This window comes from Poromitra crassiceps, assembly GCF_964638095.1.
Source record: "Poromitra crassiceps genome assembly, chromosome: 11".
Taxonomy (NCBI): domain Eukaryota; kingdom Metazoa; phylum Chordata; class Actinopteri; order Beryciformes; family Melamphaidae; genus Poromitra; species Poromitra crassiceps.
In genome coordinates this window covers 49,097,530-49,124,862 of record NC_139643.1, presented here as the reverse complement: position 1 = coordinate 49,124,862, position 27,333 = coordinate 49,097,530, and the positions used below count along the sequence as shown (strand labels likewise).

At 46.6% G+C, this 27,333-nt stretch overlaps 1 protein-coding gene across 1 annotated transcript in view; it reads right to left on the bottom strand.

The window, feature by feature from the left end:
* The window catches only part of angpt1 (angiopoietin 1), a gene marked incomplete at its 5' end in the record, with an annotated part of 92,488 nt that overhangs the window by 60,299 nt on the left and 4,856 nt on the right, over nucleotides 1-27,333 (bottom strand). The gene's annotated exons all lie outside the window — the stretch shown is intronic.

The window sequence follows — 27,333 nt, the reverse complement described above, 5'->3', positions numbered from 1 at the left end:
CACTTGACACCCAGAAATGCGGAACCCCGCGGCAGTTAATAGTACGAGTTGTGCCAAACAAACGTTAATATCTCAAAAACTATACATCACATCGCTTATATTTTTGACATTCTGAGTGAGAGCAGAAGTAGCTCAAGAGTTTGATGTATAATATATGCATGTCGTGTTAAAAGTTGTGTGAACTGTCGCAGTTTTTAAAATGTAAACAGAGTTAACTGGCTAGAGTCAGACACTCAAGCCTCGCGCCACCTGGGCTCCATGGGGTTTCATTGCCGTTGCCACCCAGTGACGCGGTTTGTTTACCAAAATGCTGCTCGGCTGATCCCTCGTATAGAAGGGGAATTACTTGCAAAACAATATTGGTGGATGTTCTTGAAGCACAGTTGCTTTTTCTTCTCCAAAAGCGCTTGAGAAGTTATTCCTCTCATACAGATGGAGACACTCGAACCCGCAAATCACTCGAAACGCCTTAGATCCACATTTCCATTGACGTTGCATTGTGCAATACGTGGCCTGACCCGGCGACTCCGCCTCTAGAACCGATTTAAATGTTTTGCTTATGATCACAGCACTCCCCGAAGGATAGACAACGACATCTTTTACGATTGAAAATGGACGACAATTCCCTTCAAGAATTTTACGGACTGAGGAGACTGATGACAATAACATGCATTTATAGTCAGAGCTCGTGTCCCTTATACTCGTCCTGTGGAAGTGGATGCGTCAGTGTGGGAATTAGACGTAGGATTCGCAGATGTTGCTATTAAATCCACAGACACGGTGAAAAGCATACATGAGATTTGATTAGTCTGCATAGTGCTGATTTCTGATTAACAGTATTATGCACGCATTCAAAGATTAAATCGATGAGAATTCAATGAAACAAAGCCCTGTCAGCTCTCAACTGATTTCAAGTGACATATCCATGACTCAGCAGGCTTAATAGGTACCATAAACATGACTCAGCAGGCTTAATAGGTACCATAAACATGACTCAGCAGGCTTAATAGGTACCATAAACCCCACGATTAAGAAAGCACATTCTTTAATCACTTTCGTTAAGCAGCGTTCCCTCGGTCACACATTTCAAAGGCCTTCTTATCTATGTCAGAAAGAAAAATGCAAACGCTATTTTGTTCCCATTGTTTGGGAGCCGTCCAAGTGAAGAATGACTGGAGTCAATATAGGCAGAGCCAGATGTAGGTGGTTAACCAGGGATGGAGGAGGCAGAGATAGGCAGATATTCACTGGGGCTTGTCTTGAAAGAGCTCTTTCATCCTTATCTCCAGTCCAAACCCAAACAAATGACAAGGCGGAGGAGAAGTTAGCCTTGCAGGAGTTTGTTCATTCTGACCAGTGTTGTGAAGATACAAGGTCCTGGGTTCAATTGGGACACTGTTTGACACTGAAGGGGGGGGGGGGGGGGGGGTATGTCGCCCCATGCTTTCAGGTGCCTGGTGCTCAGGTGGGTTATCTTGTGGTGAGAAAGGGCCTTTCTGTGTGGAGTTTGCATGTTCTCCCCGTACTCCAAAAGGGGTTTCCTCCATATATAACCCCCTGCTAAAGACATGGTCTGATCAGCGGCAGTTGGAAGAAGTTGGTCCCTTGGGGGGGCGCTCCACTGCAGCTGCACCCCGCTCCTGGCCAGCCCCCGGGGGGCGCTCCACTGCAGCTGCACCCCGCTCCTGGCCAGCCCGTGGAAGAGGACGAGCCAGGATGGGTCAAATGTGGAAGACAAATTTCACAGTGCATCTTTGATATGTGTCTGACTGTGAGTAATAAAGACAGGGTTTAGCCATCTGATATTGTTGTGTCCTGTGATGTTTCCGTATTGATTTCAACATTGCACTAATGCAACCAGAACCAGAACACATTTCTTTTCTGAAAGGAGAGTGGGCCTTTTGCTATTTGTACTGATTTAGACATGGTGGAAAGTAGAGAGGGAGATGGAATAGAAGAGATAAGAGAGGAGGTTCTGATAGAGCGTTCACACTGCCAGCAACTCGGTTGGGCGGCGGTGGCCTAAAGGTTAGCTTGTGACCGGAAAGGTCGTCGGTTCAATCCCCGGGACCTGCAGGATAAATCTGGGAGGGGGGGGGGGGAAGTGAAAAAGCAGCACTTGCCCCTCCCTCATTACCACCACTGAGGTGCCCTTGAGAAAGGCCCTTAACCCCAACCGCTCCAGTGGAGATGATCAGTGGTCAGCAGCACATCAGACTGTGGTTGTACAGGTCAGCTTCCAGGTATGAATGTGTGTGTGTTTGTGAGTGAACAGGGCGCTCCTGAAAAAGAGAGCATTGCTCTCAGTGAGACCCCCCCCTGTATAAATAAAGGTTAAAAAAGTTTGCTATCTGACCGATTGCATCTACTGTATTGCTTTCATGCAGCTACAATTGTGCCCCCCCCCCCTTGCTGCTTTGGTATTGCCTGTTAACAAGTTAACAACGCTAGATGATAAACACTAATTTTCAAAAAAAAGAGGGGGGGAGTTCAGCTCCTGCCATCAACCACAACAAGGGAAGCAACTGTTTTCTTTATTGTGTTTGTTATAAATAAATAAATAAATAAATAAATAAATAAATTCTGAAGCTTTGAACCGCTTTGAACTTGGAAGCTTTGAATAGCTATAATCAATTTCTCGCCCATGTTTGGCAGGGCTATTGTTCATACAGAAGAAAATCACATGAGAAGGGAAACAAGGCCAAGTGTTCTGAGCCGACAAGCTTGTTGACTGAGTTTCCTGGTTGCTCGGCTCTCTAGGAAATACTAAATGGACTTCTAGGGACTTTGTCGATATCGTGCTCACCAACCAACAGGTTCTCAGGAATGGATGAGAAGGACAGGTAAGCGTCAAACACCGCAGCACGACGTGTGTGCTGACGTGTGCTGATGATTCCATGACGCTCCCTCTCTCTGGCTGTGGAGAAGGCTAAGCTAGCCTAGCCTGCGCTCACTGACCTGTGAAGGAGCTCCCTCTCTCTGGCTGTGGAGAAGGCTAAGCTAGCCTAGCCTGCGCTCACTGACCTGTGAAGGAGCTCCCTCTCTCTGGCTGTGGAGAAGGCTAAGCTAGCCTAGCCTGCGCTCACTGACCTGTGAAGGAGCTCCCTCTCTCTGGCTGTGGAGAAGGCTAAGCTAGCCTAGCCTGCGCTCACTGACCTGTGAAGGAGCTCCCTCTCTCTGGCTGTGGAGAAGGCTAAGCTAGCCTAGCCTGCGCTCACTGACCTGTGAAGGAGCTCCCTCTCTCTGGCTGTGGAGAAGGCTAAGCTAGCCTAGCCTGCGCTCACTGACCTGTGAAGGAGCTCCCTCTCTCTGGCTGTGGAGAAGGCTAAGCTAGCCTAGCCTGCGCTCACTGACCTGTGAAGGAGCTCCCTCTCTCTGGCTGTGGAGAAGGCTAAGCTAGCCTAGCCTGCGCTCACTGACCTGTGAAGGTCTCTCTCTACAACATCCGCAAAATCCGTCCCTTTCTCACAAGAGAAGCGACTCAACTCCTGGTCCAGTCTCTTGTCTCCTCCCGCCTGGACTACTGCAACGTGCTCCTGGCCGGCCTACCTGCCACCGACATCCGACCGCTTCAGCTCATTCAGAATGCTGCAGCCCGTCTGATATTCAACCAACCCAAATTCTCTCACGTCACTCCCCTCTTCCAGGAGCTCCACTGGCTTCCCATCTCGGCCCGCATCAAATTCAAGACACTGGTACTGGCCTACAGGGCAGTACACCAGTCAGCTCCCCGGTACCTGCAATCCATGGTCAGGTTCCAAACCTCTCAGCGCTCCCTTCGCTCCTCCACCAGTGCAGGACGCCTCGCCCCTCCTTCGCTACGGGGGCTCAAAAGTCGCTCATCCCGATCTCGACTCTTCTCGTCCCTGGCACCTCAATGGTGGAACGAGCTTCCACCTTCGGTCAGGACAGCTGAATCACTGCCGATCTTTCGGAAAAGACTAAAGACACACCTTTTCAGGCTCCATCTGGGCCCTTCTTGATCTAACTTCGTTCTCTCTCTTTCTAAAAAAAAAAAAAAAAAAAAAAAAAACTAACCAACCTTGTACCACTAACCTAAACTTGTACCACTGTTCCTTCAGAAGTTGTAGTTGTCATAGACTGTGCTCCATAGTTGATTGCTCTATTGCTGACAAAAATGTGTTATTGTAAGTCGCTTTGGATAAAAGCGTCTGCCAAATGACGTAATGTAATGTAATGTAATGTAATGTGAAGGAGCTCCCTCTCTCTGGCTGTGGAGAAGGCTAAAGCTAGCCTAGCCTGCGCTCACTGACCTGTGAAGGAGCTCCCTCTCTCTGGCTGTGGAGAAGGCTAAGCTAGCCTAGCCTGCGCTCACTGACCTGTGAAGGAAAGTATTGAGCCGTGACTCAAACACACTTTGAGCTCTTGGTGACAACACAAGTCTCTCACTTCATCTCGCCGTCCCTCTCTCAAAGTACACATTGTTCCCATTATCGCGTTAGACCTAATGTCCGGTGATACCCCACCCCCCTCCCGTCCTGACAGCTCAGGCAAAAGGATCTTAACATGTGTATTCCTCTGGGAACCGGCTTGAACTGTGTCTGTTTGACTCACATATGGAGGAGGCGAGGAGCTCAGGCCCAAGTGAAGATAACACACACACGCATACGCACACACGCACACACACACATGCATACGCACACACACACACACACATGCATACGCACACACACACACACATGCATACGCACACACACACATGCATACGCACACACACACATGCATACACACACACGCATACGCACACACACACATACACACACACACACATGCATACGCACACACACACACATGCATACGCACACACACACACACACATGCATACGTACACAAACAGACTACCTTGACATTAAAGCTGACATACACACTTCCTCTCTCACACACAGGGCCGACTTGTGTTGTAAGGGCTGGTAGGATCACTCCATAATAATGTCGTCATAATACAGATGCACGATGATATCGACGCGTCATCGGTATCGGCCGAGAAAAATTAAAATGAAATATCAGCATCGGCCCGAAACGATAAAATGATGCTTAAAGGACACTAACCCCCTAATCCAGGGAGAGCGTCATCCAGGCCTGTGTAAGTAGGATAAATCTTACAGTTTTGTTTGAAAGAAAATGTTACAGGACATAACCTAAGTTGAAGTAGTTTTCTTATTTTGCCCAGTTAATGTGTGTACATTTTGAAAAGCAGTGTATTTACTGTATGTCTGCATCTGCCAGTGGGCCATCATGATAAGAGTAGGCATAATAATCAATCAATCAATCAATCAATCAATCAAATTTAGATTTATATAGTGCCAAATCATAACAAGAGTTATCTCAAGGCGCTTTACAAATAGAGCAGGTAGAAGACCAGGCTCTTTATTTTAGACCCAACAATTGAAACAATTCTCACATTACATGCACTGGCGATTTGGTGATAATGTGTTGATTCCACTACAGGAGAGACTTGATGTCTGAAATTAGGTGGAAGAAAATGTGCGCAGATATCGGTATCAGCAATCGGCCAAAAGAGTTGGAAAATATCAGCATATCGTCCCAAAAAAAAGAAAGTCAAAACGTTAAAGTGTAATCGATGTCCTACCTTGAAAATGATATTATCGGAGCGCTTTCAGTTCAGGTTTTATCTGCTGCACAGTCAAGAGAAAGAACACCATATTCTTCAATAAAGAGCGCACAGACACAAACAATAAGTGCTTGGCAAAACAAAATACCCCACCAAAAAAATAAAACAGAAAAGAAAAAATGAAATAAACTGTTTGTTTTGGATCAGGGGAACATTGACCACAACGTTTCCAAAATGAAAAGATAAATCTGTGTGTGTATGTTGCATCTGTTGACAGAGCAATCTGAAGATCGCTGGACGGAGGGAAATGGTGATCACATTCATCCATTTTTACGGTAAAACTGCCATCGTTGACTCAATAACGAATGGGTGCATTTCAACATCTCAATCAAGCCAAGCCTGGATACTAGATAATAAAAGCGTCAGAGCAGAGATGGAATCGTTCTCCCTTCAACTCAAACAGCCAGCGCTCAGCCATTAACACGTGTCTGCCAAGTCGAATTAACTGTTCAATGTAATATCCTCTCCTGGCATCCGTATTAAAGCGAAATATAACATTTTCTCGGGCCGGATTTCAGATATAATACAACTTCCCCCGACTGTGAACTACATCAGGCTGATATAAGTGTCACTTTCCGCAAAACCTCCAATGGTCCGGCTCGAGGAGTTGGAAGGAAAACAGCGAGTCTGGAATCCACAAAACTCAAGGAATGATGGATTACCCGGGTTGATAATGAACCAGAGGATATGAGTGTGTTTGGAAATGGTTTTCAGCCCATCTAGAAATGTAAAAATCACAGAGCGGGCGTATTTTATCATCATCTTTTTGGGACCGTGTTCAAGACTTCAATTTAAAGCTCAGGATTTATGATGGCTGCTTTTGTCGTTCTTAAGTTATGCCTTTCGTTCGCCTCTTTCCCCCCTGCGGCCTCTCACGGCACCTTGCTAATCTGCGAAGACTCACTCGGTGCTTGATGGCCCTCCGTACGTAAGTCACCTTGAGAGAAACGGTAGCGACGTGACGGATGTCCGACAGAAACCTAGAAGCCCTGCGCTCGCTTGGCACACGTGGTTCGTCTGCCTGCGTGGGAATGTCGCTGACTCATCTGGATCTGGTGGGGTGGGGTCATAAATGGAAAGTAGGGGGTCATAAATGGAAAGTCCCATGGAGAAACAAGATGACACAAAACACACCCGATCATGTACAAACAGCACTTGGGAGGCAGCAGAATGGGTCTATGTGGGTGTCAGGTTCACCACACCGTGCTTTTTCCCGTCAGGCAGCGGGGAGAAAGGCGTCTCTTCCACTGCCAGCTTAGAAATGCAAATGGCATTCGTGTCGTTTGGGATTGAGATGGTGAAATAAATATGTGCATGCAAGAGTTGCCGTGCTATATTTCTTTCCACTTGAGCTACTAAGATTTGAGGTTCTTATGCCAAAGATTGATTTTCTCTGACATTTCACGCAAAAAACGTACGTATCCTAATGATTCAGCGAAACCTGAAACTGTCTGGAACTAATTCATTCGAATAGGTGGTGGTGCTCTACATTTTCTGCTGTCAAGGAATACCGACAAATACAGAGTCATATCAAGTGCCAATTTTGGTCCGATAGACATTCAATTCTTCTCACGGACACTGAGGGATTTGGGAGAGAAACAGGTTTGGGAGCAGTGCAGCTTGGCTTAGCAGGAGCTGTAAGGTATGGTAAGCTTCTACGCTGAGCCCACCGGCTAGGGGTCAACCTAAATAAGCGGGGGTCACCCTTTAACTACAGAGGCAGGTCCGACCTCCAGGCACGTCGCTACATAATCATTGAGAATATGAATAATGTGGTTAACTCAAAACAGGATTTCAGGTCAATGTCACATCTCTGCCGTAGTTTTTCATTCCAACAACAGCAAACATCGCATGTATTTAATTTACCTTATACATGTATTTCTATCACCTTTTGTCTTATATTCATGTTTTGCTAACGTTGCATCTTCAAATAGCCAATTCCGTCAATGCTTATATCAATCCCCGCTCACAAAGAGAGAGAGAAACATTTCACAGTTTGAAAACGGAGCGGAATTCAAATGTAACACCAGTCGCCGTGAAAATAAAACAAAATCACTGTGGATTTCAGAGGCGACAAAGTCAGATTTACAAGGTGCGATAACACCAGACTCCGCTTTTAGAACGACTCAATCCTGCCTCTGGTTTGACATAATCACCGTTTGCAAAGTGAGAGTCACATAAACAGAACTTTATGTTTCCCTAACTGCTACTTTACAGCTTTGAAGGTGCTGCGTGTGGAGCGGCCGGGCTTCATGCAGACTGCGTGTGTGACTGTGCTAACGATGCTAACTGACACGCCGACCCCCCGTACAGCACGAGCTCCATCAGTATGCATGTACACGCTCGTGCCTTCAGACAGTTAACGAGTGCTACTTACTGATAGGCTGGTGCCTTCAGACAGTTAACGAGTGCTACTTACTGATAGGCTTGTGCCTTCAGACAGTTAACGAGTGCTACTATTTACTGAGTTACAATCAGCTCTTAATCATAAAACGACCTGCTTTGGGCTGTAACTGACAAGCAACATCAAACATGTGGCAGCGTGCAGTTTTAAGAGCAAAGGGGCTGTTACTCATTAAAAAGGACAAGTGTTTAGGTTATTGAATGAACCATACAGTACATACATGTAGGGCTGGGTACCGTTTAAAAAATTACCATACCAGTTCCAATACCAGTACCTGATACGATACCTATAGAGTATTTAATTCAATACCTTTTTTTTAGCCATACAATACTTTAAGTACGTTTTGGTGTCATCTCGACACTGCCAACTCTGTCACATACGACTCCACTTCACCACCGCAGACTGTAGCTGCTGTGGTACGACTCCACTTCACCACCGCAGACTGTAGCTGCTGTGGTCATGGACCAATAAACATGTCACATTCAATCCAAAACCTGTGTGGTGACTGCGAGCCAAACACACACACACACACACGCACGCACGCACACACACACACACACACACACACACACGCACACGCGCACACACACACACACACACACACACACACACACATATACTGTATATCTAGATCTGTGTACAAAAAGGATTGAGTGCAGGTATCATTTGACTGGAGAGAGTTATTTCGGTCGATACCGCTTAAACGTATCGAGTAGCGATACGATACCCAGGCGTAATACTACATCTTTTCATGGAACGTACCACTTTGTGTGTGAGATGATCCCCTCTCACACACATGTTCTATACGTTATCGCAGCGGCACAGCTAAACCGCCGATGCTTCAGAGCCAAGAACAGGATAAATCCCTCAAGATGAGACTCGCTGCTGTCATAGTTACAGATGACTCCTCTGTCATAGTTACAGATGACTCCTCTGTCATAGTTACAGATGACTCCTCTGTCATAGTTACAGATGACTCCTCTGTCATAGTTACAGATGACTCCTCTAGATGTTTACCACTTTGCTGACATCTCCCATTTAGAGCGGCTTCCATCCCAAAAGGGGGTCTTGATCTCCTCTAAACGGCAGCAGCAGCAGCGGTGGCTGAGAGGCACTGTGAGAGGCTACAGGCTCTCTCACAGGCTACGGGCCTGGACTGTATGAAACACTTCCTACTGAAGCTCTGTCACATCACTGCTTATCTCTGGCTCTGTGTGTGTGTGTGTGTGTGTGTGTGTGTGTGTGTGTGTGTGTGCGTGTGTGGGTCTGTGTGTGTGTGTGTCTGTGTGTGTGTGTGTGTGTGTGTGTGTGCGTGCGTGTGGTGTGTGTGTGTGTGTGTGTGTGTGTGTGTGTGTGTGTGTGTGTGTGTGTGTGTGTGTGTGTGTGTGTGCATGTGCGTTCGTGTGTGTGTGTGTGTGTGTGTGTGTGTGTGTGTGTGTGGGGGGGGGGTGATTCTGATGGGGGGCAGTCTGGGTCCTGGGTTGTTTCTCCTTGCGCTCAGGCCTGGAAGTATTTCAGACCACTTTAATGGACAACAGCAGAGGGGCTATTACCCCCCCCCCACCCCACGCGCGCGCGCGGTGTGTGATCACGAGCCACCGGGGGGCCGATGCCAGCGAGCGAACACACTTACACGCCTCCTTATCGCCCGGCTGACAGTGAAGGGTGAATTTGATACACCTCTGTGTGAGAGCGCTACGGCTTTAAAAGGTGCTATACCCCTGACTCCCCGTGCTGTGCTGTCACGCTGTAGACGTGTGGCCTACAACGGAGATACGGGCAGATAGAAGGGACCTCTCACTCTGCCTGTGCCTTGTTTGTTTTCAAAATCCAGCCTCGGCTTGTTTTTAAGACCCTCCGCCTTAAACGTTGTCAAGATTAGGTGAGTAACAACTCGGTCTGAACTCACAGCTGACCTCCTGTGACCTCCTGTGACCTTTGCCCCCCAGTGGCCAGCAGCCAGGCGTTGACTCAATTGCTGCCACATTGTTTTCACCCTCACATACAATGTGATCAGAGAGCGAGAGAGAGAGAGCGAGAGAGAGAGAGAGAATAGTCTTTCTATAGTTAGAAATTCCTATGTTCGTACAGTATATTTCATATGAGCTATAATTTCTATAAATACACCTTGTTTTGTCCTACACACTCTTGCGATGTCTTTGGCAACACTTAATAATATTTGATTCCTGCCAATAAATATTGTTCTGGATCTGAATCATCGACAGAGACTGAGAACCTGGCAGACAGACAGACCAGATGATTGTGTGTGAGAACAATGTTACATGGACTGGTGTTTTGAGTAACAAGTAGGTCAAGGTCATTTTTCAGTTTTTACAGATTCTGAAAGTGCAGATGGTGAGCTTTCAAATGATGTGTCAAGACATTGAAATCTGAACACAGTTGAAGAAGATGACGCTTATTTGAATGTTGGCACTCCTAAAAGCAACATTCAGAGAGAAAATGGGCCTGAAAGTTGGTGAACAAGTTTAGTTTACTAACAAATTAGAAGTATTTAGTCGTCCTAAAACTCTTGTTTGTTATATTGAGCGCGTTCTTCAACATCTAAACGTGCGTAATATGAAAAACAAAAAACAAACAAACGAAAGAAAGAAAACAAAACTTGATTTGTGTGATTTCGCGGTTGCCTTGTTACTCCTTTCACCAGGCTGTCACAAATCAATAGTCCTAACGGGTGGTTGGTTGGAGCAGGTTCTGCTGTCTGTGAGGTGGGTGGTCCAGACCTGGGCTGTGCCTGCCTGGATCATCACTTAGTCCATCTGAACGCTGTTGATTCCAGCTCTCCAGTCAGCCAGAGAGCCTGACTGCCATCCTAAAGAACAGCCACCCTGCTGCCAGCATCCACTCCCTGCTCTCTCTCTCTCTCTTGTTCCATAATACTCTCTCGCCCCCCACCCTCTTTTCCTCCCTTTGTCTCTCTGTCAAGATGCTATTGTGTTGATTTCAATTACGGTTTTGGTCGAGCATTTCCAAGCACATACGTAATGAGCTGGGTGTACAGTACACACAACTTGAAACCGACAGAACGGTCCGGATCACTGGGTAAATCACGGTCTGACTCACTGGGTAAAGTCATGGCGCTGAGTACGGAGAGTTGGCAGGTCCAGAGGCGCACAACCACTTTCTGTCTATCGATGCTTTTCTATCACAACATTTTGACAACAGTGCAGACGATGAGACAAAGTGAGAATATGATAAAACATCTCCAGCTTCATTTGTCTTTTCAGCAAAGCAATAGTTGAACCGGACACTATGAACGTTTTACGCCAAACTGATTTTCCATATTCGTTTTGTCAAACTTTAACCACCAGTTCTTCTGAGTCATTGTACAACGCAAAGAAAACACACGATCCAAATAAGCGATAAATTGTGAAAACAATGTGGAAAATGGGGTGTGATGTGTGGCATCGTTCGGATGACTAATACTTTTCCTATACGCTTCATTTACTTCGCGTTGCAAAAATAGAAAACCACAACGAAAATATAGCGAGGGGGCTTGATTTTCAAACGAGTCTTGAGTGAACCAAAAAAGTAATTTTATAGTGATGCGAAATTGGTGCTCAATCATATTTTTTTGAAACATGCGAGTTGGCAGAAATGTGGGAATTTGAGATTTCAAAAGTTTATTAGGACAAGGTCAAACATCCAAAAATATAAAAACTCTGAGAAAGTATGACTGGATGCAGCGCGCTGCCAGAATCCTCTTGGTTTCTTTTGGGAAAAGCAAACCTCCGACTATCTCACAATGTGAGATACCTTCAGCTTTCATCTTTCATCTACGCTAATGTACCATCAGTGGCGAAGCTACAGTACCAAGCTATGTATAGCTGGAGAAGACTTTTTAAATCAAGGACTCTGACACTGTTATGTCTACAAGACATATCCTCCAGCGTTCACTAAGAGCCCTTATGTACAGCAGAGCAAGATGAATTGGACTTGGTCTTCTGCACGTCTGTAATATGTAACATGAAAGCCAATTCATCTCGGAAGTCAAACGTGGTTAAACGAACGCGAGGCTAAATTAATTTCTTGACATCTGCTTTGAAAAACATGCACTTTCTCTCAGCATTAAAGAAGAGGGATGGAGGAGATGTCTCGCCTTGACCTTCAGCTCTTCAGCTCTCTGAAGCGGGGCGTCAGCAGCACATCCGACAGACATGTTTGCTTTTCTTTTTCCATATGGGGGTACGGCGAGGTGGACGTTTTGCTTGTTATTGCAAATCAGAAGCCATTGTGGAAATGAATTTTCACAGGTTTGGTCGAGACGAGGATCATTTGGCCGTTCTCCATCATGACAAGACTCCAGTGGGCAGCAGCATACATCAAATCATTGATAAGGTGTTTTGAAAAGTTTTTCCTGAAAAGCAAATAAAGTGATGGTGGAATGGGAAAAGGGTTCAGAGAAAAAGCTATCAAAGAAGCATGAACTATGAACTTTACTCTGTCCTCTTCCCTTCACCTCTGTTTGACTTGATCACCATCACCCTTCAGTCACGAGATCTCCATCCAGTAAGTGAAAATAAATACGCTACGACAGAGATAGTGTATGAATGTATATTTTCACAAATCGTCCACTTACAACGAACGGGGCGCTCCAATGTCAAAGCAGCCCCTAAAATTACTCCAATTAATTATGCGTATCTGGACGTATGGGAGAGGAAGTACTCGCATTCACCCAAGACGCGGGAATGCGGAACGAAAACCAAACAAGCGAAATGGGACCTGCTCGTTCAGCCGGACTTGTGAGCCTTGTCGTGCACAGACAGCTTAGGACTTGTGAGCCTTGTCGTGCACAGACAGCAGAGGGACTTGTGAGCCTTGTCGTGCACAGACAGCAGAGGGACTTGTGAGCCTTGTCGTGCACAGACAGCAGAGGGACTTGTGAGCCTTGTCGTGCACAGACAGCAGAGGGACTTGTGAGCCTTGTCGTGCACAGACAGCAGAGGGACTTGTGAGCCTTGTCGTGCACAGACAGCAGAGGGACTTGTGAGCCTTGTCGTGCACAGACAGCAGAGGGACTTGTGAGCCTTGTTGTGCACAGACAGCAGAGGGACTTGTGAGCCTTGTCGTGCACAGACAGCAGAGGGACTTGTGAGCCTTGTCGTGCACAGACAGCAGAGGGACTTGTGAGCCTTGTTGTGCACAGACAGCAGAGGACTTGTGAGCCTTGTTGTGCACAGACAGCAGAGGGACTTGTGAGCCTTGTCGTGCACAGGCAGCAGAGGACTTGTGAGCCTTGTCGTGCACAGACAGCAGAGGACTTGTGAGCCTTGTTGTGCACAGACAGCAGAGGACTTGTGAGCCTTGTTGTGCACAGACAGCAGAGGGACTTGTGAGCCTTGTCGTGCACAGGCAGCAGAGGACTTGTGAGCCTTGTCGTGCACAGACAGCAGAGGACTTGTGAGCCTTGTCGTGCACAGACAGCAGAGGACTTGTGAGCCTTGTCGTGCACAGACAGCAGAGGACTTGTGAGCCTTGTCGTGCACAGACAGCAGAGGACTTGTGGGCCTTGTTGTGCACAGACAGCAGAGGGGCGGGGCCTGACAGACAGCAGAGGGGCGTGGCCTGACAGGGAATCAGACCTTGTTGTTGTGACGCACGTTTTGGAATGTTTTCCTCGGGGATCCATGCAGGCAGGAATGTGTCTGATGATGACTTACTTCATGTCACTGGTCCAACTCGTGTCACTCTGCCCTTTTCACTGCAAAACAAATCTCCATCTTAACAAGTCATTTCGTCTATTATTGAGCCCTAAAATCGGAATTTTCTTAAAACAAGTGAAGACGTCTGCCAATGGCATTAGCAAATAACCTCCGTTCTGTTTTCAGTGCAGTTTGTCTGTTTGTTTGTCAGCAGGGTGCCTGACAAACTACGGGCCTATGAGAGCCAAGGGAGAAAGCATTACATGTTGGAGCGGATCCGGATCGGACTCACGAACACGCAGTAACATCACGAAGCTTGGCGGAGGTCTGCTCTCTCTGAGTGCTCTTCTAGTTTCACTTGTTTTCCAACGCGTTTCAAGGGTTTCGTAGATGGAAGTGTGGTTTTGGTGATAGTAGTGTGGTGATCTGTCTGATCCTGACTTGTTTTGAACATATTGGCGCTCATGTCAAGAACATTCCTGCAACAAGTGAAACTGCAGCTTCCAATGCGTGGCGTGCGTTGGAAGCTGAGGCCGTTATCTCAGCTCATCTGCAGAATTCTTCTCGGGATCTCATAAACCCTCCGTCTCAGGGAGGAGGCATTTTTACATCCAAATATTTGAGATGGCATCATCATCCCCGTGTGTGCACCATCTAAACATCTCTCTGCAGGGGTTTCCTCTGCCAGAAAAAGTTGCAGAAATCGATGGGAAAGGAACGTGGTTTGCTTCAAGACGGGCCCTGACAGCAACCCTGGTATGCTGCTAACCCTCCTATAGCCGGGCACAGTTTCAGGCGAAATTGAATCCCACTTGACATAAGCTGTTATCCTGTGTTCCACTCTGTGCGCCAGCAAGCGCTATCTATCACGCTGCGTGTCTGTTCTAATCAAAATGAATGGGCATTTAATGACAGGGGCTGTTTCCCTCAACGTCACATTGGTGTTTATCTTTCATCCTAACTTCCCATTAGGCGAGGACTCCAGAGTTTAGAAAGCATCCAGGGTTACACTCACCACACAGAGACAAACTCCACACACTCAAACTCCGGCTCCGGGTCTTATTTATCTCCCTCCTCCTCCCTCTCTGCTACGGCTGGATCATCAAAGGCGGCGGAGAGGCCATTGCATCAGTTACTTACCACCTCTCGCCTCATCTCCGACTGCTGCTCACACACACACACACACACACACACACACACACTCATACACATTCACACACACACACACGCACACACACACACACACACACACGCGCACACACACACACACGTACACACACACACACACACACACACACACGCACGCACGCACGCACGCATGCTGCACACACACACACACACACACACACGCACACACACACACACACGCATACACACACTCAAACACACACACACACACACACTGACACACACACACACACACACACGCATACACACACTCACACACACACACACACACACACACACACACACACACACACTCACACACACACACACACACACACACTCACACACACACACACACACACACACACACGGTGTGTGTCATCTGGGATATCTCGGAGGCACTTTGAAGTCACAGTGCAGCACTGATGGCAGGGAGGAGCTGCAGGGCAGAGAGAGGTGGAGGAGGAGGACACTGAGAGCAGTGAGCTAGAACAACCACCTCAAAGTCCAATTCCACACTGTAGGTGTACACACACACACACACACACACACACACACACACACACACACACACACACACACACACACACACACACACACACACACACACACACACACACACACACACACACACACACACACACACACAGTGTGTGTTGGTGAGTATGCATCTATCTGAGTCATGCTGAGCCTGCAGGTCCAATCTAAACAGAGATCAGGTGAGGAAGGAGGCCTGACTGACTTCTCCACATGGAACTGCTTTGGTGAAGATAACGTGCACCTCGTCCATATAGCTCTTACTGTACTGTAACGCTGGAAAGATCTGCTGCAGTCTGACCTTCAGGTGCTAATGGCTGGCAATGCTGATAATGTGCCTCTTTAGTGTCTGTTCTGTTGCTGACTGGGCTACAGCTGCAATACAAACACATTTATTTATGACTCTATGTTTCGGTGAGTTTATAATATCGCCCTGATGAAGGCCGTGTGTAACTGGATGCAGCCAAAAACGCCGGTTGAGATGGAAGCGCAAAAGCTCAAATAAAAGTATGCGAATTGAATTTTCTTTAGAAGTGAGTTTATTACCCAACAGAGGAGTAGGGAATATTGCATCAATAAAATGTACTATGAAACACATGTTACACACGTTACAAAAAACAGTGTTCATCAGGACCACACTCTTTTATTCGGGGTCATCTCTAGTATATCTTCTATTGGGTTAGAAAGTATAGAGTATATTCATTAAGCCCTGCTAAAGGTTCTGATACCCTTTCAGCTCATTAAAACACACCCATGCTCGTCACATGGGGATATAGAAACAGGTCTGTGACCCATTTGGGGTCCCAAGACCCGTAGTTTAAGAAACATGTGCCCTGGTATTTGAGCTGGATAAGCTCCAAAATGGTTGAGAGAGAGAGAGAGAGAGGAGGAGGAGAAGAAGAAGAAGAAGAAGAGCACCACAGAAGAAGAAGAAGAAGAGCAGCATGTATACATGCAGGATACACAGAGAAGAAGAAGAAGAAGAGCAGCATGTATACATGCAGGATACACAGAGCACCATGTGTGTCATCCCTGCTCTTTCATCTGCCCGGGTCACTGTTTATTTTCGCTTTCCTCAGACTGAAGTGCACAAGAAGTGTGTGTACACACACAGTGACAAGAAGTGTGTGTACACACACAGTGACAAGAAGTGTGTGTACACACACAGTGACAAGAAGTGTGTGTACACACACAGTGACAAGAAGTGTGTGTACACACACAGTGACAAGCAGAGCACGGATCACATGATCAAAACCAGCACAACCAGAGTCGGCTCATTCTGCCCAGACATCTCCTGGAGCACTAAGGAGGGCTGGGCTGGGCTGGGCTGGGCTGGGCTGGGCTGGGCTGGGCTGGGTATTTCCATGGAGCAGCAGTCCAATGTGACCCAAACCCGTCTCTTGTATTCTGGGGACCAAAACACAAACACATCCTACAACCTGGTCCTGGCTGTGTTTCTCTGTAGCTCAATGCTATTCCAACACTGCAAACATTAGGTGCTTAATTTCCATTGGGGACACACTTACTAAAAGTGTTAACTGTAATGCGCTTTGGATACAAATACATACAGTAACAAATCACATATTGTCATTGTCAAGTGAGGTTTTTTTTTACTTAAATTGAGGAAGTTCTATGACTTCCTGGGCTTATGAAACCCTTTCAAACCCCCCCATTGGATAAGCAGAAAAATGCATAGCTGTCAAACTGGAGACTAAACCGTTTTTCTTAGTTCCTAAAAAAAAAATTGAGATATATGTCTACCCAACGGCGATATGTTTTAACGTCTTCTTTGGTCCTGGAAATCGTGTAATATATAAAAGATAATATTAAAGATTATTACTGCACTTTACTGCACTTCCTATAGGTCAATAGGGAAAGTCAAGAAATGAACGGGGGGCTGTGAGACGAGACAGGGCGGCTAATATCCTCAAGATGTGTTTTAGATGTGTTTCTACATCATCCTTCATAATGCAGATTCATCATGAGAGCCATGTTTGACACTTATTGAGAACATGGAAGCGCTCTGGCGGCTCGGCGTTTCTGTCTGTGACTGTGTGGGTCCAGAGAGGCCCGCTTCCCATCCCATCCTCTGCAGGCCATCAGTTAACCTGCAGGTCCTCTCGTCCAAACACAGACGCATGTAATGGACTTGTGTCTGTCAAACACACTCAGGCACACACACACACACACACACACACACACACACACACACACACACACACACACACACACAAATGAGTGTCATACGCGGCTTATGATACAGACTTGCTGGAGTATGCATACACACACACACACACACACACACACACACACACGCACACACACACACGCACACACACACACACACACACACACACACACACACACACACACACACACACACACAGGCCTCTGGGGGGATTACCCCCTCCATCTCCGTACCACTACAAACATGTCCATTTATACAAACAGTAGGAGCCATTTGTGGCCCTTTATGTTTTTGTGAACTCAAACCAAAAAGCAGATCCATCCATTCAACAGATCTATGAGGGGGTTCCTGACAGCGTGTTTTAGGATCAGTCCAACAGCTACTGTGAAGAGATGTGCAGCAACAACAACCTTTATGTTTTAGCTGTGCTGCTCCAACAAATAACTAACTACCAACAACAACAACCATAAAGGCCTCGTGTCAGTTTCATCTTTATCCAGCAGGAGCGCTCTACCCAGAGGTGGAGGTTAGGACTACATCATTCAACACCTTCTGGAGACATGATCAAAGTCCCACTGTTTGCAACTTCCAACAGGAATAATGTAGTATAGATTCAGGATGAGGCAGTTTTCTATCAGGGTAACAATCTTCTTCTCTTTCCACAAATATAGTCAGAGTCCATGGAGTTCAAGAGAAACATTGAGCACATACAAGAAGGCTTGTGCAATTTTCATGTCTACTGTTGTTTTGATCTAATCTTGGTCTGAAACTATGCATCAGCATACTATGGATCAGGGTTGTCAAAAGTATTGATAGTATCGAAAAGTATCAATACTGAACATTTTAATCGGATACAATACTCATTTGTAACAGTTTTGATACCATCAGTGCTTCCCTCCCTATCATTGGTGGGTATCTGTTGCTTCAACAAGCTAAACGTGTTCTGATGGCTAGAGCAGGGCTAATCTGCTGTCTAAGTTCAAAGTTTGATCAGGCCTAGATTATGGAGAAGTGTGCGTCTGTCTGTCGTCCATCTGTCTAACTTTATTTTTATGCCTCTTGATGTGTCGTCATCCCCCCTTCCTGTCGAAAATGGTCTCGAGTATCGAAATGTTCCTGGGTATCGGTATCGAAGTAGAAATTATAGTATCGTGACATCCCATTGGATCTACATGCAGAGTTACCAAAGTTTGGTAGGGATTCTTCATAGAGTAGCAGCAAAAACTCCCCTCTGTGGTGTATTGATTAGTAGAAAACAGGCCGTAGCCACACTCATCTGTTCATCACTGTTCATTTCAATTCATTTCACTGAACGTTGACGTTCTGAAACAGCCTCAACGGACAGAAATCTCTCCGTCAATAATTCGATCCGTTCTCCAACGGATCAGTGTGACCGCGGCCTGATGGCGGTGGCAACCCTCTATAGTACGATCCACGGAATGCAGGAAGGCCACCGACCTCCTGCGGTTGGTGCTGAGAACAATGTGCTTTTTGGTCACAGAACCTGCCCGGTCCAATAACGATAAAACAAACTTTTATAGTTCCATTGTGAGGCCAACTGAGGCGAAGCCATGCTCTGTGGTTCTGTGGCGCTGATAGACGAGTCAAGTGGATTACTATATGTGGACTCTTGACTGGTACTGTATGTGGTACCGTAGGGGTGTTGGGTTTTTGACAGGCAGCGGGTAAGAAATAGCAGGGGGTCGACCCACTTCACTGTATCTATACATCAGCGGGCGGCGGTGCCAGCGCCAGCCCGGGTATTGTGTGGAATGTGAGAAGCCTGGCTCCGGTCCCAGACCAGGCGAACAGAACACGTCTCTGGACAGACTTAAGAGAGTGTGTGTGTGTCTGTGTGTTTTCAAAGCACATGTGTGTACGCCGTTGCGGTCGTCCGCTTGTGCGTGTGTGTGAGTCTGTATCTGCTCATACGTGTGCGTTAAGTGTGTGTGTATGTTAAGTGTGTGTGTGTGTTAAGTGTGTGTGTGTGCTCGTATGTGTGTGTTAAGTGTGTGTGTGCGTGTGTGTGTGTGTTAAGTGTGTGTGCGCTCGAGGAGGCCAAATGAGGTGTCACACCAATCACGGCACTAAAGCGCTAAACCAGCACCCCCGTAACACGTGGTGCGAACCGCCCGCCGACCGGAGCGAGGCCGTAATGGGCCTGTCAGTCCGCAGCATAGCTCCAGGCTGTCTAGCAGGGAAAACGTGTGGGTCTGCAATTGTACGTTAAAACATCAGGAGATACGACCTCCCCGAAAACAACACAAGTCAACTCTCACCCACACCAAAGAGAGGAAGAATGACTAAATAAATACGTGAGCTCATTCCTGGACGTGACACAAAGGCTTAAAGCACAAGTGGCTCGTATATCCCGACACCCACCAGAACCAGAACCAAACAAAAACAGTGGAAGGAGCCCGTTCATCATTTTAAGATCTATCTAAGCCCACGCTGTGAGGGAGTCAAACTGTTTATCTTTCACCCAATATCTCGCACTCGTTCCCCCTTTTCACCTCCGCTTGTAGTTTTCCACAGTTTCCAGCCCATCATTCTTTGATTCAAAGCGTCCCCTCTCGAACCCGACGACTGCGACTCTGTTGTTCCTCTCATTTGAAAATCATGGGAACATAATAAGCTGCGAGAAGATCAGAACTCCAGATAAGGGTGAAACGGGTCGGTTGTGTGTGTCCTCTGGAACCTCTGGAAGGCTCATCCCCCCAGCGTTGACAGACAAAGACGTCCACTCACAACGCAACATCTGTCGGGGAGAGAGAGGCAGAGCTCGACGCTGCGGGGAGAGTCGGGAGTCGAGGGGCAGGAGGCACACGGGGACGCCTCAGGAATTTCCCTGCACTTCACGGGAGTCAGGCCTTCAGTGTGTGTGTGTGTGTGTGTGTGTGTGTGTGTGTGGGGGGGGGGGGAGTCAGGCCTTCACTGTGTGTGTGTGTGTGTGTGTGTGGGGGGGGGGGGGTCAGGCCTTCACTTCAGGATGAACAATTCTCAGATGCACCAGGGTTCCAGTGGAATTCGTCTGGGATCGAGCAACAACTTGTAGAAGATCGTATGAACTGAACACACTGTGTTCCTCCCAAGTCAGCAGTGCAAGAACATGCATGAAGAGGCAAAGCAGTTGTGACGCGGGTCTATTCCCCTGCTTAAGAACACCAGGGGTTGCAGGTTCACGCCCCATGTCGTTACCACCGGCTTGGTCGGGCGTCGTCCCTACAGACACACTTGGCTGTGTCTACTACAGGTGGGAAGGCGGACAACAGGGTATGTGTTCTGGTCCCTGCACTAGCACTAGCGCCTCCTCTGATTGGTCGGGGTGCCATGTTTCAGTGGGGAGGGGAACCCGGGGGGGGCATGTGAGAGTCTACACACCCTCCCCAGATCGGCAGAGGGGGCGGAGCAACGACCAGGACTAGACAGTACAAGTGGGAGGGGCAAAAGTGTGTGTGTGTGTGTGTGTGTGTGTGGGGGGGGGGGGGGGTTTGGGAGTGATTGTGACACGTTTATGTAAATTCATACCCCTCATACTTCCTGTGGAATCCATTTTGAGCAGCTCAAATTCAGTTTACTATAAAAAAAAACAGCTCCTCTGACCTTTACCAAACCTTCATACATAAAATAAATGGGCCTCAAGTCTGTAAGAACATGAATATCCGCAGATACGAGTGACTAATATTTATCAACTGCTCTGCTTATCAACAGTCATTATGAAACCAAAATACAACAAAGATAACCGCTGGTTGTGCGGCCGCAAAGAATTTGATTTGTGGCACTGTTGACTGTGATAACAGCACATTACTGACTGTGCGATCAGATTGACATTAACTGTCTGATGTTTCACCTTGTCTGAGCTATTACCATCTTATATTTGGGTCATAATCACTCGGCTGTAGCACAGAGAGGCAGTGGCAGAGATATGGAGAGCCAAAGTGAACGTCACTTCCTGCTTCAGCACTGTACCAGAGATTTTCATCCGCCATTTATTTTCCCATAGACATTTAGCAAAATGCTTGTAAAAAATAGTTTTACTTGGTCAAACCAAACGGTACAGATATATTTAGAATCGGGAGAGACCATAGAACATTTCACTCAGACCAAAAACAAAACAAAACACATCTGATTTTTTTTTTTCTTTAAATCCGTTTTGGTCTGAGTGAAATGTTATGTGGTCTCCTGTTTCTAAAATATATCTGAACAGTTTGGTTTGAACAAGTAAAACTATTTTTATAAGCATTTTACAAAATGTCTATGGGAAAAGAAATGGCGGATGAACATCTCTGGTACAGTGCTGAAGCGGGAAGTGTCGTTCACTTTGGCTCTCTATAGCCCTGGACCCTATGCTTTTGGCAACACTACAGGCGGCCATAACTTACACACACACACACACACACACACACACAGCGCTAATGACTTCCACTTGCCTGCCCAAAACAATATTATTTATGTGCTCTTTTGAAAAAGGCTTTTCAGCCATTTTACAAGAACATATTTGAATGCCACAGTAGAGTAAAATATCAGTTCCTGCATCGGCGTATGAAGAGGTTAGCTTCGTCTGAGTGACACGCTGCAGAACACTGGCGTCTATAATACCTCCGGCAAACAAAATGAAGAAAGATTAGAGCCATTAAGTTAAGTTAAGTTACAGGAGTGGATATACTCATTCCAGGAGTGGATATACTCGGGGGGCGCACAGGAAACACAGGAAAGGACTCATTTGACTCCGCAGATACAATGGCGGTGCCAAAGCTACATGCGAGCAACGATGCTTTCAGCGGGGATATAATAAATGCCTGATATATTTAGCCAAATGCAAAAATAACGTTGTAATTAAAACGAAATAAATCCTATATATACACACAAAGTGCCCACCGGAGAGTGATTCACTGGAGTGAGTGAAGGAAATGAAAGCACATGCATGCGCGATGCCTCTCAATAACGGACACTAGACAGACTCAAGAGCACTAACGTTAACTCAAGAGCACTAACGTTAGCGAAATTAACGTCTTCCTTCATTGACTTTCATGAGCAGAGCACAGAGCTATATATAGGGGGGCCTTTCTGCCCAATATCAAAGAACTCCGGCATGCTTGGGAGTCTAATGACTTCACTGAAATATGACTTCTGGAAAAAAGCGCTCTCAGAATGAAGTGACTCGCCATATTGACTGTGACAAAACTACTAAATGCCTCTTTTCCTGAAAAATCACGAACGTTAAACAACGTCGGGCTCCATTTTCACATCCATGTGGAAACACCGTGGCGTTGCTGTAATGTTTTTCCCTATTCCCTCGGCATGCTTTGCAGAAAGCTGTGTTTCCTTTTCACCTTCCATGGTGCAACTGAGGGAAAGCCTGCTTTTGTGGAAGCCATTGCTGTGTAGTACCGTCCTTTAGCCATTTCCATGCTTCCCTTATACAAGCTTCGGGGGGTCAAGGAAGCAAGAGCTTTTTTTATTCCTCCAAGCGTCTGCTAGCCTCCCCGCATCATCCGATTGTTGGTTTTGGCCCGTGTTATCAGTGAAAATAAACTCTGATAGAGGAAGTCACCCCTAAAATAGATTGGTTTCTCCTTGGCTCCCCAGGCATGCTGTGTGGCCCTCTGATAGCATTAAGTGGAGAAATATATTCACTCTTTGTCATATGAACTCCCACTCTGGACAGGAAACAGCTTTCTGCCCACATGTCGGGGCGTGCTTTTAACCCGTTTGTTCTGATCGGCGTGGTCGTGTTCGGCGACGGGCGGCAGAATGAAGGGAATTTCACGGGGGGATAAGAAAGACACCGCCGATGGCTATCTCCCCCTCCCCCTTGTTCCACAGCTTAGTTTGGCACAGGCCGTCCGTCTCAAGAAACTCCCGCTCCTGCTCCCAGCCACTTTCTACTGTCTCCACCAAGAGAAGTTCTATTACTTTCACTCCCTTGGGCGGAGACAGAATTGGGCTAGCTGAATTTGTCTCTTTGCCAAATGTTCCTTCTTGTCCTGGAAATATGAGAGGAGTAGGAAGATCATCTTCAGAGTACACTGTGAGATGGAGAGTAGGTGCTTCACAATCACAAGGTGAAGCCTGTCACTCAGAATAATGCAGAAAATGGGTCTTCGGAGTGATGCCCTAGAAGAACCATCCAGACCAAGGTTCTTTGAAGGAGCATTTCTGCACTCCTTTGCTTAGATACCGGCATTGTGTTTTTTGTTGATCTGCACTTGTATAGGCTCATTTGCAATTACACAAAATATGCTATGTTGGGTTTCGTTATTTTCCACATTTACGCCATCACCCACCATCCAATCAATAAGAGTTATGAATAATCCATTTCTGCTTCTCTGTGGGACCAAATGGCATCACTGTTCCAATCGGTTCCAGTGCACAATTCCTTTATTTTTCTGTGTGTACTCTTTGACTGAATCATACTCCCAAACCATTTAAAGCAGCTACGAGGAACTTTCATTTTGTGTTGATTTTAGTGACCCCTGTCGACAAAAGCGGCAGTGTTCTCCCGGAACGAAGACTGCATTTCCTGGACACAGAGTCTCCTCCCGCTGTCTCCAGCGGGCTGTCTGAGCCGCGACAAGCCGTGCAGGGCGTCTCCGAGTCTGGCCTGAACAGCGGGTTTTATTTACTGCACAAGCTTAACTTTATTGGTTCAAAAATAATTACAACCAGTTTCACATAGATGTGACACAGGAAGTCTCGCTCTGGCCGACCCGCGCAAATCATCTTCTCGCTGATGTTCTTATTTGCTGATGGAGTTCAAATGTGATGCATCAGTATTACATTTAGACTCTTCCATAATAACCAGGTAAAAGTTCCTCGTATAGCTGCTTTAAATATTCAACCTTTCCTTTGCGTTATCTTTTAAGTGTAGCCCACCTTTCTTGCTGCACTCTGACTTAGATACGTGTGAAGTAGCTTGTTTCCTGACACAAAGTTCTCCCTGAGATCAGAGGCAGATCTTGTCCGAGGTTCCTCTGCGTTGCCGGCCGGCTGTGGAAGTAATCCCTGGACAAACAGAAGCCACCTTTGACTGGCCAGGAATGTTATCAGGCTCCATATACTCCACCATGGGCTGAGGAAGGAACTATCTCAGACTCATTCTTCTCCAACAGCTGTTTGTTGTGTATCTCTCTGTATCTCTCTGTCTATCTCTCTCTGTTTGTCTCGGTCTGTCTGTCTGTGTCTAACGTTACCCCCCCCGTCCCCCACGGTGGGCCGTGCACACAGGCATGGTGGTGGTTAGGGGTGCTCCAAAAAATCGATTCTGAAAGGATCGCGATTTTTAATGCCACGATTCCTGGATCGATTCCAAACTCCCAAGAATCGATTCTTAAAATCGTAAAAAAAAAAAAAAAAATGTTTTTACAGTGCACCTGAACGCAACATGCAAGATACCGGCTGAATAAGTGTCCAAATGTTCATGTCATTTGTGTACTGTACTGCCACGGTGCCACCACCTCTTGCACTTAAGAACTCTGGTTAATCTATTCCCCCCAAAATCTATAAATCCTTCTCAAAGTCTACAGATCCCCCCCAGCCTATAAATCCATCTTATCTGAAGAACATAAGGGGGGAATTCCCCCCTAGTTTGCAAAATGAATTTAGGCCCTGACTGTAATACAGAAGTTGAATTTGAAGTTAATACATTTGTCATTTTTTGTCTTATATTTACCTTTGTGTGTTATTGCAATATAAAACTACATAATTGAGAATCGATTCTAGATTCTGGAATCGAGAATCGTTGGAATCGAGAATCGATTCTGGAATCGGATCGTGACCCCAGGAATCGGAATCGGATCGGATCGTGGCTTAGCCTGATCGGAGCACCCCTAGTGGTGGTATTATCTGCTGTGGTATCCTTGTGTCCGTCTCTTTCATCAAGGTTGGCTGCAGCAACATAAGGGCCAGCTTTCCCCCTCAGACAAGCAGTGAAAAGCTGGCGTGATGAAGATAGATAGAGCGGCCTGCGCACTTCATCTTCTGTCCAATGAAAAATGTTAACTGCCTCCTGATGTTCCGCCCCCCCACGCAGCGTGATTAGGCTGCGTTACCACTGTGTGTTTAAGAAGTCCCCTCTGAAACGCTCCACGCCAGATTCCTTTCTGATGCTGATCTGTCCCACTTGCTGCTGGTCGTGAGCTCTGCTGTTTTCTAATAGCCCAAAATATTGTTGTTTTTTCAAAAGGCGTGCCTCGAGTTCATGTCATCTTCGTCAACATCGGTTTTTTTTTTTTATCATCTCCTATTTGCTTTGGGGTGAGAAATGTCTGCGGTCGGGGCGGAGAACTCCAGAGTGTCAGGAAAGAGGCATGGTGGTATTAGTGGTGATGGCAGACGCTTTCACATGCTCTCCCATTTGTACATGTGAGGAGAAGTTCTTCCAGAGGTCTCATTAGTCAAAGCTTCAGTCTGCTCACCGCTGCCCTGGTGTTTTCATAGTATCACTTGTACTATCACAGACGGACGAGGTCCACTGAGCACAGATAAAGAAAGTGTTATTTCACCCTTGGCCTTTCTTGACACATGGATCGCTTTTGGGAGCCGTTACAGAAACACGAGGGGGTTTTTCAAACGGGTGAGGCAAACCATCTACCGCGCTCTCCTACTGAGCTGCTGTGGAAAAAACGCATTGGTAAAAGTCCAGAGGTTATACTTCATTGGTGGAGCGCGTAGTGCAGGTACAGTTCAACCGGTGAAAATTACAACCCACACATTTTTCACACTATAGCACATCTTGAGCATCGCTTTTCTTTTCTTCTGATCACGTTTTTTCAGATTTTTCTACCATTTTCTCCCCAATGGCACTGGGCCAATTCCCCCTGCTGTCCTTGTCGTTGCTCCGCCCCCTCTGCCGATCTGCAGTCGCCAGCCGCTTCTGTTCACCTGACAGCAGAGGAGTTTTCACGACCAATCAGAGGCGGCGCTAGGTGCAGCGACAAGGACTCGTACGCCACCGGCTTCCCACCCACAGACACGGCCAATTGTGTCTAGAACTTCTGACCAAGCTGGAAGTACCGCTGAACCCGGGATCGAACCGGTTCTCCGAGGTGGTAGGCGAGTGCCTTTACTGCTAAACTACTAGGAGTGGGGGGGGAAATTGATACACCATAGTATCGTGATATTTTGGCTGACATTATTGTATCGATATTTGGACGCCAATATCGATATCGATATCTAAAAAAATATATATATATATATATTTTTTTTGCAGGCCATGCCATGCCAGGCCACCGGGCATCTGCCCGAAGCGCCCGATGGTGCAGTCCACGCCTGCAGTGGTGTATTAAGTCCAGAGAAGCTTAATAATGTAGCCTACAGTATGTGTGGGGCAAAAACAAAACAAAACAAAAAAACACTGTATGTTTTACTTCCGGTGAGGTCAAGGAAAAGGTAGGAAAAGGATTTAGACAATATATCGAAATATCGCAATATTCAATATATCACAATACTAGCATATCGCAATACTATCGTATCGTGACTCAAGTATCGTTTTAGTATCGTATCGTGGGCATCTGGTGATTCCCACCCCTATAAACTACCAGTGCCAAAACACCCGAGCATGACTTGTTTTCTTATCTCTACTCTATATAGGTGAATCCATGCAACTGCTTAAGTTTAAACTAAACAACTACATGTTCAACTCACACCGCCTCTTACACTTTGACACGCACTATATAAATCCCCCCTGCTAAAGTGAGATAAACTCAGCGATATACAGTCATTG